The sequence below is a fragment of the Bombina bombina genome, chromosome 4 (genome assembly GCF_027579735.1).
Source record: "Bombina bombina isolate aBomBom1 chromosome 4, aBomBom1.pri, whole genome shotgun sequence".
NCBI classification, from domain to species: Eukaryota; Metazoa; Chordata; class Amphibia; order Anura; family Bombinatoridae; genus Bombina; species Bombina bombina.
In genome coordinates this window covers 616,219,724-616,242,990 of record NC_069502.1, presented here as the reverse complement: position 1 = coordinate 616,242,990, position 23,267 = coordinate 616,219,724, and the positions used below count along the sequence as shown (strand labels likewise).

The 23,267-nt window shown below is 34.7% G+C and overlaps 1 protein-coding gene across 1 annotated transcript in view; it reads right to left on the bottom strand.

Moving 5' to 3' along the window:
* The window catches only part of KATNA1 (katanin catalytic subunit A1), a 359,770-nt gene extending 339,055 nt beyond the window's left edge, over nucleotides 1–20,715 (bottom strand). The window contains exon 1 of the mRNA XM_053710632.1: nucleotides 20,573–20,715. The gene's annotated coding sequence lies outside the window, so the exon portion shown is untranslated. The remainder of the gene's footprint in view (nucleotides 1–20,572) is intronic.
* Nucleotides 20,716–23,267: the final 2,552 nt, after the last annotated feature.

Below are 23,267 nucleotides of genomic sequence, written 5' to 3'. Positions count from 1 at the left end.
TTTCATGATTGCTATTGCATAGGGCTGCGCATGCCACAAGTCGGTTACGTCTTTTTGGCACAGGCCAATCCATGTTCAACTAGCGAACCTGACCTCCAACTCGTCATCTTCCGTGACTATACACTTTTAGGGGCGTGAGATGACGGTTAACATTATACGATAGAAATATTAGTTAAATTAGCGACCTCCACCGCACTACTGGTAAATTAATCTGGTATGAACCTAATTGCTAGTGTACCTCATGAATAAAGTGTATGGTATCCATGCCCTATAGGTGTATGGGAACAAGGATGACAGAACATCTTAGTAATATCAGAACTGCACGCAAAGATGTTGAAAAAAATAAAAAAATAAAAATCAATAGTGTAGCCAGACATTTTTTGCAATTCCATAATGGCAATGACTAAAGTATTAGAGGGGGGGACACTGAACAGGTATAATTTAAAAAAAGAAGCAAGATGGATCCTCAAACTACAATCTGTCATGCCTCACGGTATGAACGAAAATAATAACTTCTGGGTTTATCTTTTAAAGTTAATAATCAATGAAGATGTACACTGACTACAAACAGTCACTGTTAACACTCTCTCAGACTATCCATAAATAGGGTATGTTATTACCTTATGGATTGGTGCTATGGACAATATGGTTAACCTTATTAACTTAACTGTTATGTAATTATGCCCCAGAAATGATCGATCATTTGTAAGCATACATCAGAAGAACAGCGAGTTCATTTAGCTTAGAAGACACGTGTATAAATTACGTTAAGCTTAATAATCATATGTGGAAAAGCAAGTGCAAATTCAATACGTAAACTGTTAATTATTTATTACACTAAGGTTTGGAGACCTTGTGGATAATTCCTTGCATCCGTATTCATATCAACATCTCAAATAATTTTAAGTGTAAAATAACACAAACATATGCACATGAGAGTATTCTCTGATAGGTTTGAAGTGTCCTCTTCTTAAAGATTATTGGAAAGAAACAATCCTCTTTAAATCTTGATATGCACCTAGACAGTGGGAACTAAGGAATTCATGTTTTCAGATATACACAATAACTTAGATATACATAGTTATAACGCTACAATATTGTAATGATAGATGGACATATTTTGTCCTCACATGATCCTATAATATGTATCCCCTATATGGGATATGGACCCACTGAATGTAAGGGTAATTGCCCAAACTAGTGTCACAAGTATCGTTCCCATGGGACAAATAGTCAGGCTTATAATGACCTATGGGGCATGGATACCATACACTTTATTCGTGAGGTACACTAGCAATTAGGTGCATATCAGATTAATTTACCAGTAGTGCGGTGGAGGTCGCTAATTTACCTAATATTTCTATCGTTTAAATCTTCTAACCATCGTATAATGTTAACTATCATCTCACGCCCCTACAAGTGAATCGTCACGGAAGATGTATAACGAGTTGGAGGTCAGGTACGCTAGTTGAACATGGATTGGCCTGTGCCAAAAATAAACTGATCTGTGGCACACCCAGCCCTATACTATAGCAATCATACGATAGGTCCATTTAGAGGCATAAAACAATAAAGCCTTTCTATTGGACAATCTATTAGCGATAATGGGTTTATAAGCCCAGAGCTCCCGGCACTCGGTTTGTCAAACTCATTATCAACCACATTGAAAATGTTCCGTGAAAGAGGCCGAAACCTGTTTGTGTTTTTAACACTTATTACTTGGATCACTGCTGTAGCCACCCCTGGCACCTGAAGCCGACGATTCCAGCTATCAGACAGAAACACAGGGGGGTGGTTGTTGCAGTGTATCTGATTTGTTACCTATGAGTATAGGTGGTGGGTAGTTACCATTTAGTTTTGGGTAATAGGTTGCATACCTTTCCTTTTTAAATTATTAATATTAAAGTTTGGAGTATTAAGCTTAAATGTATCCTTATTTGGAGCTGATTATTTCAGCCCATATACACGGTTAGTAAGAGTGCTATTTAGCCCCCTTTTTGTCCATTTCTTCTCCCTTCCTAATTTATACTAAGCTATACTATAAGGGGAAGCACTGAGATTATTAGCCTATTCTCTCTAATCCTAACTATTTACCCCTTCAAAGTGCGAATATTTTTAAAGTACAGTTACACTCATAACTCTAATAAAAAAAAAAAAATTTAAATATTGCATACAAAAAAAGAGATAAGGGCTCAAAGACATGAGGTCTCAGGTGTTATAAAAAAAAGGTGTGTATGTCTATATAATGTATATATGTGTGTGTGTGTGTGTGTGTGTGTGTGTGTGTGTGTGTGTGTGTGTGTGTGTGTGTGTGTGTGTGTGTGTACATATGTATTAATATGTATGTATTTATTTAATATACACATTTAAAAACAAATACATATATATAAAGAAGTGTATTGGAGCCCTTTGCAGTTAAAGGGACACTGAACCCAATTTTTTTTCTTTCGTGATTCAGATAGAGCATGCAATTTTAAACAACTTTCTAATTTATTCCTATTATCAATTTTTCTTCGTTCCATTGCCATCTTTATTTGAAAAAGAAAGCATCTAAGCTAAGGAGCCAGACAATGTTTTGGTTCAGACCCTGGATAGCACTTGTTTATTGGTGGGTGAATTTATCCACCTATCAGCAAGAACAACCCAAGCTGTTCACCAAAAATGGGTCGGCATCTAAATTTACATTCTTGCTTTTCAAATAAAGATACTAAGAGAATGAAGACAATTTGATAATAGGAGTAAATTAGAAAGTTGCTTACAATTGCATGCTCTATCTAAACCACGAAAGAAAAAAATTTGGGTTCAGTGTCCCTTTAAGTAGATGAAAACATATAGAAACATATTTATGAATTATTCATTTTTAGATAAAAGTTTTAACTATGTATTTACGGTAATAATGTCACATTCCTATGTTCTGTGCATAGTAGTAATATATATATATATATATATATATATATATATATATATATATATATATATATAAATAAATAACTCATTGTGTAGTTCATTAACAAATCTAGACAGGCCCAGAGGCTTGTTTTCCCACAGAAAACCTCTGAATTACACTGTTTCCAATGCAGCAAAGGATTTTGGGTAAGATATGCAAATTAAGTACACAATGACACACCTTTTTACTTCAGTTTGCTTTTCAGCAGGTTCCCTTTACGCCAAAGTATCGCTGTTCACACAGCTTATAAACTTAGCTAGGGTTAGTGCAGTGATTCATAACCATCCCAGGACAGACTGTTTCGTGGTTTTTGCCACTCATCAGCTGGGAGGTGTGTCATTGTGTACTTAATTTGCATATCTTACCCAGAATCATTTGCTGCATTGGAAACAGTGTAATTCAGAGGTTTTCTGTGGGAAAACAAGCCTCTGGGCCTGTCTAGATTTGTTAATGAACTATACAATGAGTTATTTTTTCTATGTTTTGTGCGTAGTGGAGGATTTTAAACTCACCTTTTATCTCCCCCTAATTTAAAATTATGTTATATATACACACACATATGCACATATTCTGCTATGTGGAGAACATTGGAATGTGAAATAATAATATTTTCGGGTCAGGTTAGCACACATGAGAATATGGGATCGGTTTTGTGCGCAAGTTGGGTGTTGGCGTTTTTTTCCACTTTTTGCGCTTATTGGGTTTACTTTCAACAACCAGACGTGCGCAAAAATCTTACTTCTAACGCAGTTAATGTTCAAGCGGGAGCGTTTAATAACACTCCACTTGTAATCTGGCCCACAGTGTTTCAATTAACAATTCTCTAAATGACATAAGATCCTGATGATATTATCATCATCATCTGACATGGAAAAGGTTTTTGACAGATTAAATGTGTTTCCCTTACAGCTCAGTTTCAGTGATTTGTTTATGTAACAGATATTAACTTAAAGGGACAGTCTACAACAGAATTGTTATTGTTTTAAAAGATAGATAATATCTTTATTACCCATCCCCTAGTTTTGCATAACCAACACAGTTATATTAATACACTTTTTACTTCTGTGATTATCTTACATTTAAGTTTCTGCAAACTGACCCTTATTTCAGTTCTTTTGAGAGACTTGCATTTTAGCCAATCAGTGCTGACTCCTAGGTAACTCCACGTACGTGAGCACAGTGTTATCTATATGACACACATGAACCAACACCCTCTAGTGGTGAAAAACTGTCAAAATGCATTCAGATAAGAGGTGGCCTTCAAGGTCTAAGAAATTAGCATATGAACTTCCTAGGTTTAGCTTTCAACTAAGAATACCAAGAGAACAAAGCAAAATTGGTGATAAAAGTAAATTGGAAAGTTGTTTAAAATTGCATGCCCTATCTGAAGCATGAAAGTTCATTTTGGAATAGACTGTCCCTTTAACTTATTCTCCCTCTACCAGTGTCAAGGTACAGCTCTCTTTTTCACATGCTGGTGCTATTTAAATTGTCTTTTATCTCCAATAACCTCTCTCTTACCCAATGGAGGTGATTGCCTCATAGGCTTAACATAATCATAACATTTCTAGTCTATTATTTAGTCAAGAGACTTAAAAGGTGGAGCTGAACTCATAAGACATCTTGTTTACTTTGACTTATGTTCAAGATGTTAATGGCCTCTAGTATTAATTCATAAAGATTTATGGTTATTTTTCCAATTATTCTTCTGAACCATAACCAAATCAGTGTTAATAGATATTACTTTAACGCTGTGGAATCTGTTGGCGCTCTACAAATAACTAATAATAATACTACACCTTCTCTAAAACTAGCTAAAATCCAAGCTTCTACTACTTAATTCACATTGAAATAACATAATTTATGTAAGAACTTACCTGATAAATTCATTTCTTTCATATTAGCAAGAGTCCATGAGCTAGTGACGTATGGGATATATATTCCTACCAGGAGGGGCAAAGTTTCCCAAACCTCAAAATGCCTATAAATACACCCCTCACCACACCCACAATTCAGTTTAACGAATAGCCAAGAAGTGGGGTGATAAAAAAGTGCGAAAGCATATAAAATAAGGAATTGGAATAATTGTGCTTTATACAAAATCATAACCACCACAAAAAAAGGGCGGGCCTCATGGACTCTTGCTAATATGAAAGAAATGAATTTATCAGGTAAGTTCTTACATAAATTATGTTTTCTTTCATGTAATTAGCAAGAGTCCATGAGCTAGTGACGTATGGGATAATGATTACCCAAGATGTGGATCTTTCCACACAAGAGTCACTAGAGAGGGAGGGATAAAATAAAGACAGCCAATTCCTGCTGAAAATAATCCACACCCAAAATAAAGTTTAATGAAAAACATAAGCAGAAGATTCAAACTGAAACCGCTGCCTGAAGTACTTTTCTACCAAAAACTGCTTCAGAAGAAGAAAATACATCAAAATGGTAGAATTTAGTAAAAGTATGCAAAGAGGACCAAGTTGCTGCTTTGCAAATCTGATCAACCGAAGCTTCATTCCTAAACGCCCAGGAAGTAGAAACTGACCTAGTAGAATGAGCTGTAATCCTCTGAGGCGGAGTTTTACCCGACTCAACATAGGCAAGATGAATTAAAGATTTCAACCAAGATGCCAAAGAAATGGCAGAAGCTTTCTGGCCTTTTCTAGCACCGGAAAAAATAACAAATAGACTAGAAGTATTTCGGAAAGACTTAGTAGCTTCAACATAATATTTCAAAGCTCTAACAACATCCAAAGAATGCAACGATTTCTCCTTAGAATTCTTAGGATTAGGACATAATGAAGGAACCACAATTTCTCTACTAATGTTGTTGGAATTCACAACTTTAGGTAAAAATTCAAAAGAAGTTCGCAACACCGCCTTATCCTGATGAAAAATCAGAAAAGGAGACTCACAAGAAAGAGCAGATAATTCAGAAACTCTTCTGGCAGAAGAGATGGCCAAAAGGAACAAAACTTTCCAAGAAAGTAATTTAATGTCCAATGAATGCATAGGTTCAAACGGAGGAGCTTGAAGAGCTCCCAGAACCAAATTCAAACTCCAAGGAGGAGAAATTGACTTAATGACAGGTTTTATACGAACCAAAGCTTGTACAAAAAACAATGAATATCAGGAAGAATAGCAATCTTTCTGTGAAAAAGAACAGAAAGAGCAGAGATTTGACCTTTCAAGGAACTTGCGGACAAACCCTTATCTAAACCATCCTGAAGAAACTGTAAAATTCTCGGTATTCTAAAAGAATGCCAAGAAAAATGATGAGAAAGACACCAAGAAATATAAGTCTTCCAGACTCTATAATATATCTCTCTAGATACAGATTTACGAGCCTGTAACATAGTATTAATCACAGAGTCAGAGAAACCTCTTTGACCAAGAATCAAGCGTTCAATCTCCATACCTTTAAATTTAAGGATTTCAGATCCTGATGGAAAAAAGGACCTTGAGACAGAAGGTCTGGTCTTAACGGAAGAGTCCACGGTTGGCAAGAGGCCATCCGGACAAGATCCGCATACCAAAACCTGTGAGGCCATGCCGGAGCTACCAGCAGAACAAACGAGCATTCCTTCAGAATCTTGGAGATTACTCTTGGAAGAAGAACTAGAGGCGGAAAGATATAAGCAGGATGATACTTCCAAGGAAGTGATAATGCATCCACTGCCTCCGCCTGAGGATCCCGGGATCTGGACAGATACCTGGGAAGTTTCTTGTTTAGATGAGACGCCATCAGATCTATTTCTGGAAGTTCCCACATTTGAACAATCTGAAGAAATACCTCTGGGTGAAGAGACCATTCGCCCGGATGCAACGTTTGGCGACTGAGATAATCCGCTTCCCAATTGTCTATACCTGGGATATGAACCGCAGAGATTAGACAGGAGCTGGATTCCGCCCAAACCAAAATTCGAGATACTTCTTTCATAGCCAGAGGACTGTGAGTCCCTCCTTGATGATTGATGTATGCCACAGTTGTGATATTGTCTGTCTGAAAACAAATGAACGATTCTCTCTTCAGAAGAGGCCAAAACTGAAGAGCTCTGAAAATTGCACGGAATTCCAAAATATTGATCGGTAATCTCACCTCCTGAGATTCCCAAACTCCTTGTGCCGTCAGAGATCCCCACACAGCTCCCCAACCTGTAAGACTTGCATCTGTTGAAATTACAGTCCAGGTCGGAAGCACAAAAGAAGCCCCCTGAATTAAACGATGGTGATCTGTCCACCACGTTAGAGAGTGTCGAACAATCGGTTTTAAAGATATTAATTGAGATATCTTTGTGTAATCCTTGCACCATTGATTCAGTATACAGAGCTGAAGAGGTCGCATGTGGCAGTCATAAGACCTAGAATTTCCATGTATAAGGCTACCGAAGGGAATGATTGTGACTGAAGGTTTCGACAAGCTGAAATCAATTTTAGACGTCTCTTGTCTGTTAAAGACAGAGTCATGGACACTGAATCTATCTGGAAACCCAGAAAAGTTACCCTTGTCTGAGGAATCAATGAACTTTTTGGTAAATTGATCCTCCAACCATGATCTTGAAGAAACAACACAAGTCGATTCGTATGAGATTCTGCTAAATGTAAAGACTGAGCAAGTACCAAGATATCGTCCAAATAAGGAAATACCACAATACCCTGTTCTCTGATTACAGACAGAAGGGCACCGAGAACTTTTGTAAAAATTCTTGGAGCTGTAGCTAGGCCAAACGGCAGAGCCACAAACTGGTAATGCTTGTCCAGAAAAGAGAATCTCAGGAACTGATAATGATCTGGATGAATCGGAATATGCAGATAAGCATCCTGTAAATCTATTGTGGACATATAATGCCCTTGCTGAACAAAAGGCAAGATAGTCCTTACAGTTACCATCTTGAACGTTGGTATCCTTACATAACGATTCAATATTTTTAGATCCAGAACTGGTCTGAAGGAATTCTCCTTCTTTGGTACAATGAAGAGATTTGAATAAAACCCCATCCCCTGTTCCGGAACTGGAACTGGCATAATTACTCCAGCCAACTCTAGATCTGAAACACAATTCAGAAATGCTTGAGCTTTCACTGGATTTACTGGGACACGGGAAAGAAAAAATCTCTTTGCAGGAGGTCTCATCTTGAAACCAATTCTGTACCCTTCTGAAACAATGTTCTGAATCCAAAGATTGTGAACAGAATTGATCCAAATTTCTTTGAAAAAACGTAACCTGCCCCCTACCAGCTGAGCTGGAATGAGGGCCGCACCTTCATGTGGACTTAGAAGCAGGCTTTGCCTTTCTAGCAGGCTTGGATTTATTCCAGACCGGAGATGGTTTCCAAACTGAAAGTGCTCCTGAGGATGAAGGATTAGGCTTTTGTTCTTTGTTGAAACGAAAGGAACAAAAATGATTATTAGCCCTGTTTTTACCCTTAGATTTTTTATCCTGTGGTAAAAAAGTTCCTTTCCCACCAGTAACAGTTGAGATAATAGAATCCAACTGAGAACCAAATAATTTGTTACCCTGGAAAGAAATGGAAAGTAGAGTTGATTTAGAAGCCATATCAGCATTCCAAGTCTTAAGCCATAAAGCTCTTCTAGCTAAAATAGCTAGAGACATAAACCTGACATCAACTCTGATAATATAAAAAATGGCATCACAGATAAAATTATTAGCATGCTGAAGAAGAATAATAATATCATGAGAATCATGATCTGTTACTTGTTGCGCTAAAGTTTCCAACCAAAAAGTTGAAGCTGCAGCAACATCAGCCAATGATATAGCAGGTCTAAGAAGATTACCTGAACACAGATAAGCTTTTCTTAGAAAGGATTCAATTTTCCTATCTAAAGGATCCTTAAACGAAGTACCATCTGACGTAGGAATAGTAGTACGTTTAGCAAGGGTAGAAATAGCCCCATCAACTTTAGGGATTTTGTCCCAAAATTCTAATCTGTCAGACGGCACAGGATATAATTGCTTAAAACGTTTAGAAGGAGTAAATGAATTACCCAATTTATCCCATTCTTTGGAAATTACTGCAGAAATAGCATTAGGAACAGGAAAAACTTCTGGAATAACCACAGGAGATTTAAATACCTTATCTAAACGTTTAGAATTAGTATCAAGAGGACCAGAATCCTCTATTTCTAAAGCAATTAGTACTTCTTTAAGTAAAGAACGAATAAATTCCATTTTAAATAAATATGAAGATTTATCAGCATCAATCTCTGAGACAGAATCCTCTGAACCAGAAGAGTCATCAGAATCAGAATGATGATGTTCATTTAAAAATTCATCTGTAGGGAGAGAAGTTTTAAAAGATTTTTTACGTTTACTAGAAGGAGAAATAACAGACATAGCCTTCTTTATGGATTCAGAAACAAAATCTCTTATGTTATCAGGAACATTCTGCACCTTAGATGTTGAAGGAACTGCAACAGGCAATGGTACTTTATTAAAGGAAATATTATCTGCATTAACAAGTTTGTCATGACAATTAATACAAACAACAGCCGGAGGAATAGCTACCAAAAGTTTACAGCAGATACACTTAGCTTTGGTAGATCCAGCACTAGACAGCGATTTTCCTGTAGTATCTTCTGACTCAGATGCAACGTGAGACATCTTGCAATATGTAAGAGAAAAAACAACATATAAAGCAAAATTGATCAAATTCCTTAAATGACAGTTTCAGGAATGGGAAAAAATGCCATAGAACAAGCTTCTAGCAACCAGAAGCAATGAAAAAAATGAGACTGAAATAATGTGGAGACAAAAGCGACGCCCATATTTTTTAGCGCCAAATCAGACGCCCACATTATTTGGCGCCTAAATGCTTTTGGCGCCAAAAAATGACGCCACATCCGGAACGCCGACATTTTTGGCGCAAAATAACGTCAAAAAATGACGCAACTTCCGGCGACACGTATGACGCCGGAAACGGAAAATAATTTTTTGCGCCAAAAAAGTCCGCGCCAAGAATGACGCAATAAGATGAAGCATTTTCAGCCCCCGCGAGCCTAACAGCCCACAGGGAAAAAAGAGTCAAATTTTTGAAGGTAAGAAAAAAATGATTAATTCAAGTGCATTATCCCAAATATGAAACTGACTGTCTGAAAAATAAGGAATGTTGAACATTCTGAGTCAAGGCAAATAAATGTTTGAATACATATATTTAGAACTTTTATAAACAAAGTGCCCAACCATAGCTTAGAGTGTCACAGAAAATAAGATTTACTTACCCCAGGACACTCATCTACATGTTTGTAGAAAGCCAAACCAGTACTGAAACGAGAATCAGCAGAGGTAATGGTATATATAAGAGTATATCGTCGATCTGAAAAGGGAGGTAAGAGATGAATCTCTACGACCGATAACAGAGAACCTATGAAATAGACCCCGTAGAAGGAGATCACTGCATTCAAATAGGCAATACTCTCCTCACATCCCTCTGACATTCACTGCACTCTGAGAGGAAAACCGGGCTCCAACTTGCTGCGGAGCGCATATCAACGTAGAATCTAGCACAAACTTACTTCACTACCTCCATCGGAGGCAAAGTTTGTAAAACTGAATTGTGGGTGTGGTGAGGGGTGTATTTATAGGCATTTTGAGGTTTGGGAAACTTTGCCCCTCCTGGTAGGAATGTATATCCCATACGTCACTAGCTCATGGACTCTTGCTAATTACATGAAAGAAATGAGTTTTTCTTTTTCCCAACAGCTTTTATTTTCTCTAAAATTATGTTAAACTTAAAAGAGACTGCTTCAGATCTTTGTAATTGGCACCTCATACGCTATTCCTGGCTAGGCTACATTTATTATAATCACAATTAGACTTTGCATTCTCTAATTATTTCCAACATTGCCAATTCTTCTACCACAATCTTATAAGCACGTATTAATGATTTTATTTGGGAAAGTTAAGACACTCCCAAATAGGCTATATAAATTGATCAACAAAATATTTATGAGAAGAAAAATCTAGTGTACAATGCCCATTTAGGTTTTGTTAGAACAGACAAATGAAGGGGAGCTGAGTTCCAATTAATTGAAAAATAAATACAAAGTGCTATTTGAAGTGTTGCAGCGTGATATGTGAACAAATGTCAAAAATATAAAATTTATACGTGATAACTTGTTTGAGTGGTGAAAAGATTATAAGATGATACTATAATAATAAAATGATAAGATTGTGAGGATCAATTTAAATGATAGACAGAAAACTGAGGTATTGTACAAAATGTGACAATTTATATTGTAAAAATGTAGCGAATACAAGTTGGATTAAGATCAAATACAATATGGTATATTTAAAATGGCAGATTAAAAAGACATTAAATACATACTTGCATAATATATATGTTATATGTGTATCGCACTGCAGTGGATAAAAATAAAGATCTAGTAAAAAATATAAAACAACCTAAGATAGGGTGATTTTAGATAAAAGCGGTTGATTGTCAAAAAGTGCCTTTAACACCCTTTAAAAGTACCTTAGAAAGTAGTGGTTCTCAAAACTACTTGAATGTATGGTGGGATCCGTTGGAAGACAGTCGTATGGATATGCTATTAGTAATAGCTAAAAAAGAACTTGAAAGTTTTTTGTGGGTTGCGGTTGTCTCAATACTATTTATCAGTATGGACTCCGGTCTGTTAGCAGGTGTCTGGTTCCAAATGGAGAAAAGTTTCCTTTGTTGAGGGTCCTGTAGAATTTCTTGGAGATTGCGGTGTCCCAATACTCTCTGTCAGTATGGACTTGTGTTCGCAAGTGAAAGAGAAATTCTTTGTGTCCCAGTTGCAAATATTTCTCTATTGCAAGGTACAGATCTCCTTATGTTGTGGTGTCCAATGGACTTAGTGATGAGATGCAGAGATGAGATTTTCAAACAGTTGGCAATGTCAGTTTGTGCAATGTGCAATCTCAAAATTCTTTTTGGATCCTTAGCTAAACAAGTGTGGACGATTGTGTAGCAGCAGTTGGATTTTTTGGATCCGTTTGGCGGCAAAAAACTGTTCAAAATCTAGAGGACCGGCTTTTTTCAAACTGACCGGCTTTTTCAAAAGAACCGGCTTTTTCAAAGTGCCCGGCTATCTATCATTAGATACCGACTGAGTTTGAGGTTAGGTATTAGTCGGTCCTTGTGTACTTCAATGCAGTGTTCAGAGTGTAGGCAGCTCTACGCGTTTCGGCCGTAGCCTTTATCAAGATGCCTATGAACACTCTGATTGACATTTATAAAGGGCAGGATCGATTGCTATTGGATTACAGTGGTGGGCAATCTGTGTTACTATTGGGTGTTTGTAATTGTTTTTAACCAATAGAACAGTTCATAGAAAAAAAAAAAAAAAAAAGCAAAGAGGAACATCCGTTATTAAATTTACAATTTGTGTAAACAAAATTGGTATGAATCTTGTGTTAGAAAAGGATTTTTGTAACAATTGTGTTAAAATTGGTTTTTAAATATAATATAAAGGTATAGTGTCAAATGCTGGATATAGGAAGAACAAATAGTTTCTTTGTGGCTAAATATCTGATATGATAAAATATATCTTTTGGTATTAAATAAAGGATCTACTAACATGGATCTAGATGCTCATGATAAAAGACAATATTATGAAAAACAGTTTAATCTTAAAATAGTTTAATCTTAAAAGATAAGGTGCTTGATTACTATTTGTTATCTTAATATTAATTTTTATTTAGGAATGGTTATTCTTTGTGTTATGATCTGTATTCAAAATATTGATTTTTTTTAAAAATATAAAAAAATTTCGGTATATGAAAAAAGGGGCAAAATAAACTATTTTATTAAACTATGATATAGAGACCAAATTTTAATTTCAAAAAGTTATTGAGTTTAACCTGAGCTGTTCTTACTTAGTAGTTCCTTTATAGGTCTTAAAATTAAGAGAGGGGGGCAAAGTAAACTGATATGTTTAATTAACTAATGTGGATATCTTTGTGTATTAATTTTTTTGTTATTAATTTTAATTAAAGGAGTGGGAAGAGATATAGTTAGAGAAATTTGTTATAGAATATTTATATTTTGATAGGAAAAAAAAAATCTTCTTTCGATTTACTTCTAATTTTAATTTTTAATTTTGCTTAATTAAAAATTAAAAAATTAAAATTAGAAGTAAATCGAAAGATTTTTTTTTTTCTATCAAAATATAAATATTCTATAACAAATTTCTCTAAATATATCTCTTCCCATAATAACAAAAAATTAATACACAAAGATATCCACATTAGTTAATTAAACATATCAGTTTACTTTGCCCCCTTCTCTTAATTTTAAGACCTATAAAGAAACTACTAAGTAAGAACAGCTCAGGTTAAACTCAATAACTTTTTGAAATTAAAATTTGGTCTCTATATCATAGTTTAATAAAATAGTTTATTTTGCCCCTTTTTCATATACCGAAAACATTTTATATTTTTTAAAAAAATCAATATTTTGAATACAGATCATAACACAAAGAATAACCATTCCTAAATAAAAATTAATATTAAGATAACGAATAGTAATCAAGCACCTTATCTTTTAAGATTAACCTATTTTAAGATTAAACTATTTTTCATAATATTGTCTTTTATCATGAGCATCTAGATCCATATTAGTAGATCCTTTATTTAATACCAAAAGATATATTTTATCATATCAGATATTTAGCCACAAAGAAACTATTTGTTCTTCCTATATCCAGCATTTGACACTATAACTTTATATTATATTTAAAAACCAATTTTAACACAATTGTTACAAAAATCCTTTTCTAACACAAGCTTCATACCAATTTTGTTTACACAAATTGTAAATTTAATAACGGATGTTCCTCTTTGCTTTTTTGGTTTTTTTCTATGAACTGTTCTATTGGTTAAAAACAATTACAAACACCCAATAGTAACACAGATTGCCCACCACTGTAATCCAATAGCAATCGATCCTGCCCTTTATAAATGTCAATCAGAGTGTTCATAGGCATCTTGATAAAGGCTACGGCCGAAACGCGTAGAGCTGCCTACACTCTGAACACTGCATTGAAGTACACAAGGACCGACTAATACCTAACCTCAAACTCAGTCGGTATCTAATGATAGATAGCCGGGCACTTTGAAAAAGCCGGTTCTTTTGAAAAAGCCGGTCAGTTTGAAAAAAGCCGGTCCTCTAGATTTTGAACTGTTTTTTGCCGCCAAACGGATCCAAAAAATCCAACTGCTGCTACACAATCATCCACACTTGTTTAGCTAAGGATCCAAAAAGAATTTTGAGATTGCACATTGCACAAACTGACATTGCCAACTGTTTGAAAATCTCATCTCTGCATCTCATCACTAAGTCCATTGGACACCACAACATAAGGAGATCTGTACCTTGCAATAGAGAAATATTTGCAACTGGGACACAAAGAATTTCTCTTTCACTTGCGAAGACAAGTCCATACTGACAGAGAGTATTGGGACAACGCAATCTCCAAGAAATTCTACAGGACCCTCAACAAAGGAAACTTTTTTCCATTTGGAACCAGACACCTGCTATACTGATAAATAGTATTGAGACAACCGCAACCCACAAAAAACTTTCAAGTTCTTTTTTAGCTATTACTAATAGCATATCCATACGACTGTCTTCCAACGGATCCCACCATACATTCAAGTAGTTTTGAGAACCACTACTTTCTAAGGTACTTTTAAAAGGTGTTAAAGGCACTTTTTGACAATCAACCGCTTTTATCTAAAATCACCCTATCTTAGGTTGTTTTATATTTTTTACTAGATCTTTATTTTCATCCACTGCAGTGCGATACACATATAACATATATATTATGCAAGTATGTATTTAATGTCTTTTTAATCTGCCATTTTAAATATACCATATTGTATTTGATCTTAATCCAACTTGTATTCGTTACAACTTGTATTCGCTACATTTTTACAATATAAATTGTCACATTTTGTACAATACCTCAGTTTTCTGTCTATCATTTAAATTGATCCTCACAATCTTATCATCTTATTATTATAGTATCATCTTATAATCTTTTCACCACACAAACAAGTTATCACGTATAAATTTTATATTTTTGACATTTGTTCACATATCACGCTGCAACACTTCAAATAGCACTTTGTATTTATTTTTCAATTAATTGGAACTCAGCTCCCCTTCATTTCTCCGTTCTAACTTTTATATCGATAACTATTTGGAGGAATTGTTATCATTTAGAAGGGTTGTAGAGCTTATTTTTTAAACCACTCAAAATATTTTTTAAATCACTCAAAATATTATTTTGATCGCAAATATTATTTTTGTTCACTAATTTCTAATCAAGGTGCACTCACTCCATCCTGTTTTTAAATACCATTTAGGTTTTGTGCCTTCCTAAACACGTAATACAGACAGAAAGCTATACTACAAAGAGTTGGAGTAGGCAGAGGAACAATAAAGAGTAGTTGCAATTAGATGATAATTGAACTCTTATCTTAGTTTGGTGGGATTTGCTGGCTTCTGTGTACACATATCCAATACTATAAATACATTTTCATTGACTAGTGAAGAACGTTGCATCTAGCAGTAGAACTTGTGTTCTCAAACAGTATTTTCTACTATTTTGTCTATCCCCTAATCCCATTTAAGATTATCTCATGTTTCCATTGGACAACAATATCCACTGCCAACTGTAATTCAATTCCTATGTCTAAATGTAGCCACCAATCGGCAAGCGCTACCCAGGTGCTGAACCAAATATTGACAGCTCCTAAGCTTACATGCTTGCTTTTTCAAATAAAGATACCAAGGGAACAAAGAAAAATTGATAATAGGAGTAAATTAGAAAGGTTCCTAAATCTACCATAATATTTCTCAGTCAACTATAAAATGAGGTTACGCTGGCATCTCACAACTCAGCACATTAAAGTTATATTTCCTAATGCTGATGATGCCTGTTGACGTAATTGTGGTGAAAGGGGTAGCTTTTAACATATATGGTGGTCTCACACAGTATTAGGTAGTTTTGGCCATCTTAAATCAACTAATGCCTTCTACACAATAAAAATATCCGACTTAAAGGACCAGTAAATATAGAAGATTTGTATAATCAACAAATGTGTGATAAAAACACAATGTATCTGATTTGTTAAACAGATTTTATTTAACACATTTCTAAGTTATTTCTCTTTCCACTCCTTCTGTATCACGTGACAGCCATTTTCTGTATTGTTATTGATCTATAAACAAAAACCCTTGTCTGGCTCCTACAAAAAAAAAAAAAAATTAGGAAGCTCTATAAAGTTAAATTTACTACTGGCTCAAATATTTGTTAAAAGGGACATAAAAGAAGTTGGGATAGAGACAAAATATAATAATATGTACTTTAATTACTATATCTGCAAATTTATACTGCAGTTCCTTGCCATTAAAACTTTATTTTAAGTGTCTGAATTGAACAGCTCTAAATCCTCCCACACAATTCCTTCTATGGCTGCATATATATCCACCATTTATATGGTAGAATGCAAGACTTTAACAGTCATTATCTGCTGGAGCAGGCCTAGAAGCAAATAAGCAGCTGTGAACTCAGTTGAAATACAATGCCTGTGTTTGTGATGCTAAACACTGATAAGGGGGGGGTGGATCGGTCTTCTCCAGACAGCACAGCTATGTAAGTCATTTTGCTTATTTTTGAAAATTATTTTAAAATACTTGCCAGCAATTTTTTTTCAAAAAAATGTAATGCAAACTATTTTATCTTAAATTAGCCCTTTTAAAATATGCATAGATCTCAACATGTTTTATGGCACTTTAAGGATAAATGCAGTTTTCACACTGGTTCTGCAAACATCTTCGGAGAATGAAAGGAATAATATTAATGGTTATTAATATTAAATCTAAAATAAGATGTCTATGCTATTAGGGAGCAGCCTAATTTTTGCACGATTCTCCAATTATTTTAGCCAGCTAAAGATGGACATAAAACTGCATTCGATCTGTGACTTGCCTATACCTATGTATAAATATAAAAAAAATAAGCTCTAAATCAGCAATGCATTGACAATGCTGAACTGAACAAGTCTTTTAAACTGTGGTAATTCTAGCCTTTTATGACTCAGTATGCACCTCTACCATAAAACCTGCATCAACAGGAGCTGGGAGGTACCGTAATTATGCAGGATGTTTATGGAAGAAAGATGCAGACACGCCTCTAAGTGTCAATACTGGTTTTTCATAAATATTTCCCACACTGTAATTCTTAGTGCCAATAACCACAATCACCTAATGCTCTACAGACTTGCCTTTGTTCAAACTACTGAGGCTAAACTTATTTAAATTTAATATTTAAAGAGACAAGTGCAAATTAAACTTATGATTTAAATGTTCAACAACTTTCCAATTTACTTCCATTAACAAAATGTGCACAGTATTTTTATATTTACACTTTTTGAGTCACCAGCTCCTACTGAGCATGTGCAAGAATTCTCAGAATATGTATTTGTGATTGGCTGATGGCTATCACATGATACAGGAGGAGTGGAAATAGACTATGTTAAAATTTGCCAGAAAAAAAAAATGATACTACTCATTTGAAGTTTGAACTAAGTGATATTGCAATGCATTGTATTTCATGCATTTGTTGATTATGCAAATCTACTGTATTTACTGGTCCTTAAACTACCAACTTCTGAATTAAAATGACTTGATGCAGTAATGCTCTTCTGGATTGGTACTGCAAACCAGTCATGAATTAGACCCGGCCGATGATTAACAGTTATATGTACATTGATCTTCCGATTGGGTCTCACTCCACGTCCTGCTCAAAAGTAGCAATACTCAGTGGCTCCCGATTAGGTCTTTAATTATGTGCTTATTCTCTTTGCGGGGTTTAAACACATAGTTACATAAGCAATAATAAAATGCTCTAAAAAAGGAATTAGCTTTTTTTCATAATTCAGATAGGGCATGCAATTTTAAATAACTCCAATTTCCTTTATCATAAAACTTGTTTATTCTCTTGGTATTCTTTGTTGAAAGCTAAACCTAGGTAGGATCATATGCTAATTTCTAAGCCCTTGAAGGCCGCCTCTTATCTCAGTGCATTTTGACAGTTTTTCACAGTCAGAAAGTTCATTTGTGCCATATTGTGAGTTAGCACTGATTGGCTAAAATGCAAGTCTGTCAAAGAGATAAGGGGCAGTGTGCAGAGACATATATATATATATATATACATTTTATATATATATATATATATATATATATATATATATATATATATATATATATATATATATATATATATATATATATACATATATATATATATATATATATACATACACACACACATACATACACACATACACACACGCTAGAGAGTATATTTCTATAACTGTGTTGGTTATGCAAAACTGGGGAATGGGTAATAAAGGGATTATCTATCTTTTTAAACAATCTGGAGTAGACTGTCCCTTTAAAGGGACAGTATACTGTAACATAGTTTTTTCCTTAATGTGTTTACAATTGCTTTTTCTACCAATTGCAGAGTAAAAAATGTATGAAAATTAGCTTTTTAAAGTTTATTTGTGTATATTAAAGCTCTGATTTTGTGTTTTGAAGCCACAACCTAATAAAATGGGTTGAGCTTGTTGGTATAATCAGACCTCATTACTGTATCACATTATTTACACGTACCTGCTCCTTTATCTTATATCTGTCCATAAAACAATCACCAGTATTTGGAGAGAACAATGGAAAATTAACATTTTATTACCTTATCTCTGCTATATCCTACTGGGAGTGTAATCTCTTCTGCTGGCTGTGTTTACAAAGCTTATCTATAGCTTGGACCTGCGGCCACAAACTTTCAGAATAGGTGGGGATACCACAAGCTAAATCAACTATTTCAAATGCCAATATAAGGCTAAAGGAGCTACTTGTAAACAATTTAATACACTCCAGCAGGTAAAGTGGATCATTTGGAACAAATTAAAGTGAAGAAAAATTGCGTAAACTGTCCCTTTAAGGTATATTTTCAACTGGTATTTTATACACACACAGATAAACAGATGAAAATTTTACATTTTTTAAACAAAATGTTATTTTCTCTAAACTCGAGTTTTTCAGCACTAACAATGAAAAAAGGTATACACTAATAGGACTCTGTACAAACTAAGACAAGGCTGACCGCTAACATCAAGCACACGACCGCCCAACATGGCCTCCATATAAAAAGCAGCGGAAGGAATCAATTCTCTGTACTTATTATCCTACCAGAATGGTGTATGTTCTGCTTATTGTACATGTTTCTAAAATGTGTGGTTCCTTCTGTATATAACAAGAGCACTTTTGAAAAAAAAATGTTATCTTTGTTAAAGGGACAGTTTACCCAAAAATGTTCTCTTTTTTTAAATTGATCACAGTGATCCATTTTAACTGCTGGAGTGCATGACACTGTTTACAAGTAGCTCCTTTACCCCTATTTAGGTATTTTTAAATAGCTGCTTTAGCCTGTGGTATCCCAACCTATACTTAAAGTTTCTATACTGAAGTGCTAAGGACAAGCCTATGTAAACACAACCAGCAAAAGAAATTACACTCTCAATATTTAAGTAATAAAAATGTTAATTTTCCAATATTCTCTCTGTATTGGGCTTTGATTTACAAACAGATATAGGATAAGAAAGCATGTGTGTACATAAAGTGATAACATAATTAGATATGATATTACCTGCAAGCTCAACCCATAAAGGCAAAAAAACAGCACATTCATATACATAAATAAAGCTAAAAATGCAATTTCTCATACATTTTATACTCTGCAGCAGAAAATACAATAATGGAAAACTATTTTACAGTATACTGTCTCTTTAACATAGTGTGCTTCCCTTTGGAATTTGAAGACGAGCTTGCAATAGTATACAGTATTTTATTGCCAAGGACCCCAAATCCTACATTCCCATATATACACCCTGTAGTGTTATACAAGGTAGGCAAATAATATATGGAGTAGTCACACCCACATATATGTATAAAGTATAATACACTTAGACCAATGTTGTTGTTCATATTATTATTATTATTATTATTATTATTATTATTAATAATAATAATAATAATAATAATAATAATAATAATATGAACAAAAGGGAGCAAAAGACTGAACAAGCAATATATTTTATATGGAAAAAAAATTGAGTTGAACAGAAATGTATAAAACATTTGACTCATTTTAACGCATAAACAATACAAGTTAGAAGACCAAATATACTCGATAAATGGTAAAATGTTTTAATAAAATGCAGAAACTTCAGTGGATGATTTGATACACGATGTTCACACTCTGACAAACAAGGACCAAGCAATACCAACATAATGATTACAGCACAACAAATAAAGCGAAAAACTTTAAAAAAAAAAAAAAAGATCTCCAAGATTATCTCTCTTGCAAAAGTAAAGTTCAGATCGCTCAGCAGAACATAACTTTAAAGTTAACAGAGATGCCAGTGGTCTAATACGTTGAAAACCACTAGGATGTAAAAGACTTGCTACTTCGTATTTAAAACAAAATGTTTCTAACAGGAGGGTAATGACAGAGTGTGACACTGCAGCTGTTTATGTGATCTCTCACCTGTTCTGAGCTTCTGTAAGATTCCCTTAGCTCCAGGCTATAAAACGGTAAAATATCCAGTGAACAACTGTGTCCTGTAGGTTGCCCCTCGTTACTCTCCGGATCCCCTATGACACTTTTGTTTGAGATCTAAAGATACATTTCTCTCCACCTCCTCACAGTTTGAAACAGACTGGAGCTCTACTCTAGACAGGAAACATGTGACCTCCACTCAAAGTTTTTTTTTTTAATCAACTTTAATGTAACAAACAACATAGACAATCATTCTGAAAACTAAACATTTTGCAGCTTTCTTGTTCTTAGTGTTTACTCACAATGGTTTATGCTGATTGTCATTTATAAGGTAACCACTGTGACTGTCATTTATAAAGTAAACCACTGTGAAAGCTGCAAAATGTACAAGGCTGAAGTTGGATTCTTATTCAGTCATCTTCTTATTCTGCAACTGATTACAATTTTCAAAATATCTATCATTATTTTTTATTTTAAATAAAATAATCCACTTTCCAAAAACCTAAACAAACTTACATTTTATTAAAAAAATCATCTTATATTGTAATAATCAGATGTCAAACATGGCATAATTTTTATTGTTTCTAATAAGTAACTGATATTATAAAAGGGTTAAAATCCTTTGCACCATTCATTTATGTGTGGATATATACAAGGCGTGGGCCTCTTCATGGGACAGACGTTATCAGCCTTGTCCAACGCTCTTTATGGCAAACAAATTGGTGCCAACCTTGCCACTTTATATATTTTATCTTTTCTAAATACGTCATTGATATTTAAAAAAGGATAAAATCCTTTGTGCCACTCATTTATGTGTGTATATATACAAGGCGTGAACCCATTTATAGAATATACATATATTCAGCCGGACCCAATGCTTTTTAAGGCAAACAATCTGGTGCCATCCTTGCCACTTCATACATTTTACCTTTTCTGAATAAGTAACTGGTATTTTAAAAGGGTTAAAATCCTTTGGGCCACTAATTTTTGTGTGAATACAGACACGGCGTGAAGCCTTGGCTTCATAGGATAAGCATGTTTTTAGCCTGGCCCAATGATTTTTATAGCAAACAAACTTGTGCCAAACTTGCCATCTCATATATTTTACCTTTTCTGAATAAGTAACTGGTAATTTTAAAGGGTTAAATCCTTTGGGCCACTCCTTTATGTGTGGAATATGCAAGGCATGAACCCTTCATAGGACAGACATGTTGTCAGCCTGGCCCAACGCTCTTTATGGCAAACAAATTGGTGACAACCTTGCCACTTCATATATTTTACCTTTTCTGAATAAGTGGTATTTTAAAAGGGTTAAAATCCCGTGGGCCACTCATTTCTGTGTGTATATATACAGGGCATGAGCCACTTTATAGCACAGACATGTTCTCAGCCTGGCCCAACGCTTTTTATGACAAACAAACTGGTGCCGACCTTGTCAAATCACATATTTTACCTTTTCTAAATAATTGACTGCTATTTTGAAAAGGGTTTCTTTGCCATATACATTTTGGGGAAAGTCTGAAAACACTTGGATTGTACAAAGGGGCTCACGCCCTAATAACCACACAGAAATCAGTGGCCCAAATGATTTTTTTTTGTTTAAATAATTTTTTATTGAGGTTGAAAAGGTATGCTTACAGTTAAGTGCTGTTACAATAATCACATATATATGTAAAAAGGACATATTAGTCAAGAAAACTACATCATTAAATCAATCCTGTTTCATCACAGAACAAATGAAGAACAAACCTCACATTTTTGCTTTTTTGTAACCTTAGTACAACATAAATTATAGTAGCAGTGACATATAATAGTGTACAAATGTATACGCTGCATATGAACCCAAGATATCAATAAAAACAAATGACAAACTATGGCTCTTAAGAAAATGGAACTGAAAGTATTAGCAAAGAACACAGCTGAGCCTTCTAAATTTTGGGTGTCTTTTAAGAGGGGGGGTATTCCGGGATGCGGTATACATCAAGGGAAACCGCACAAAAGGACCTTGAACTCTATCACATAGAACCGGAGACCTAAGAAGGGGAAAAGGGAGGGGGAAGGGGGAAGGAAAGGGAAAAGGGAGGGGGCGGAGATTGAACATTTGACATAAAGGTTCACCTGGAGGAGCTAATAACAATAAAAATAAAAAAATATATTCGGCTCATAGCAACATAACTAAAACTAGGTTTCAAGAACGGCATTTATATATATACTACAAAAAAAGAGAATGTTGTTAAGTCCTAAAAAAGGAATCTGTTGTAGGCAGAAACCCGCTAGGTAGAGGACTCCACTTAAAATGGGGCCTGCCATATCTCAGGGGAATGTAGTGTAAGTAAATGATCTCACCAAGAGGATTTCAAAACTGGTAATCTAGTCATAGCTAAGGGACTATTTAAAGGAGCGTATCCATAAATAACAAGGTGAGCATGTAGGGCTAAGGCAAGTGCCATGTAAAATACCTAAACCAGCTTACAATGTTGAGCATAGCCAAAGCATGGGAAACATTTAACAAATATGCCTACCCAGGCCCAAATGATTTTAACCGTTTTAAAATACTATTTACTTACTTAGAAAATATAAAATATGTAAAGTGGCAAGGTTGGCACCAGTTTATTTGCCATAAATAGCGTTGGGCCAGGCTGAGAACATGTCTCTCCTATGATGGGGCTCACGTTCTCTATAT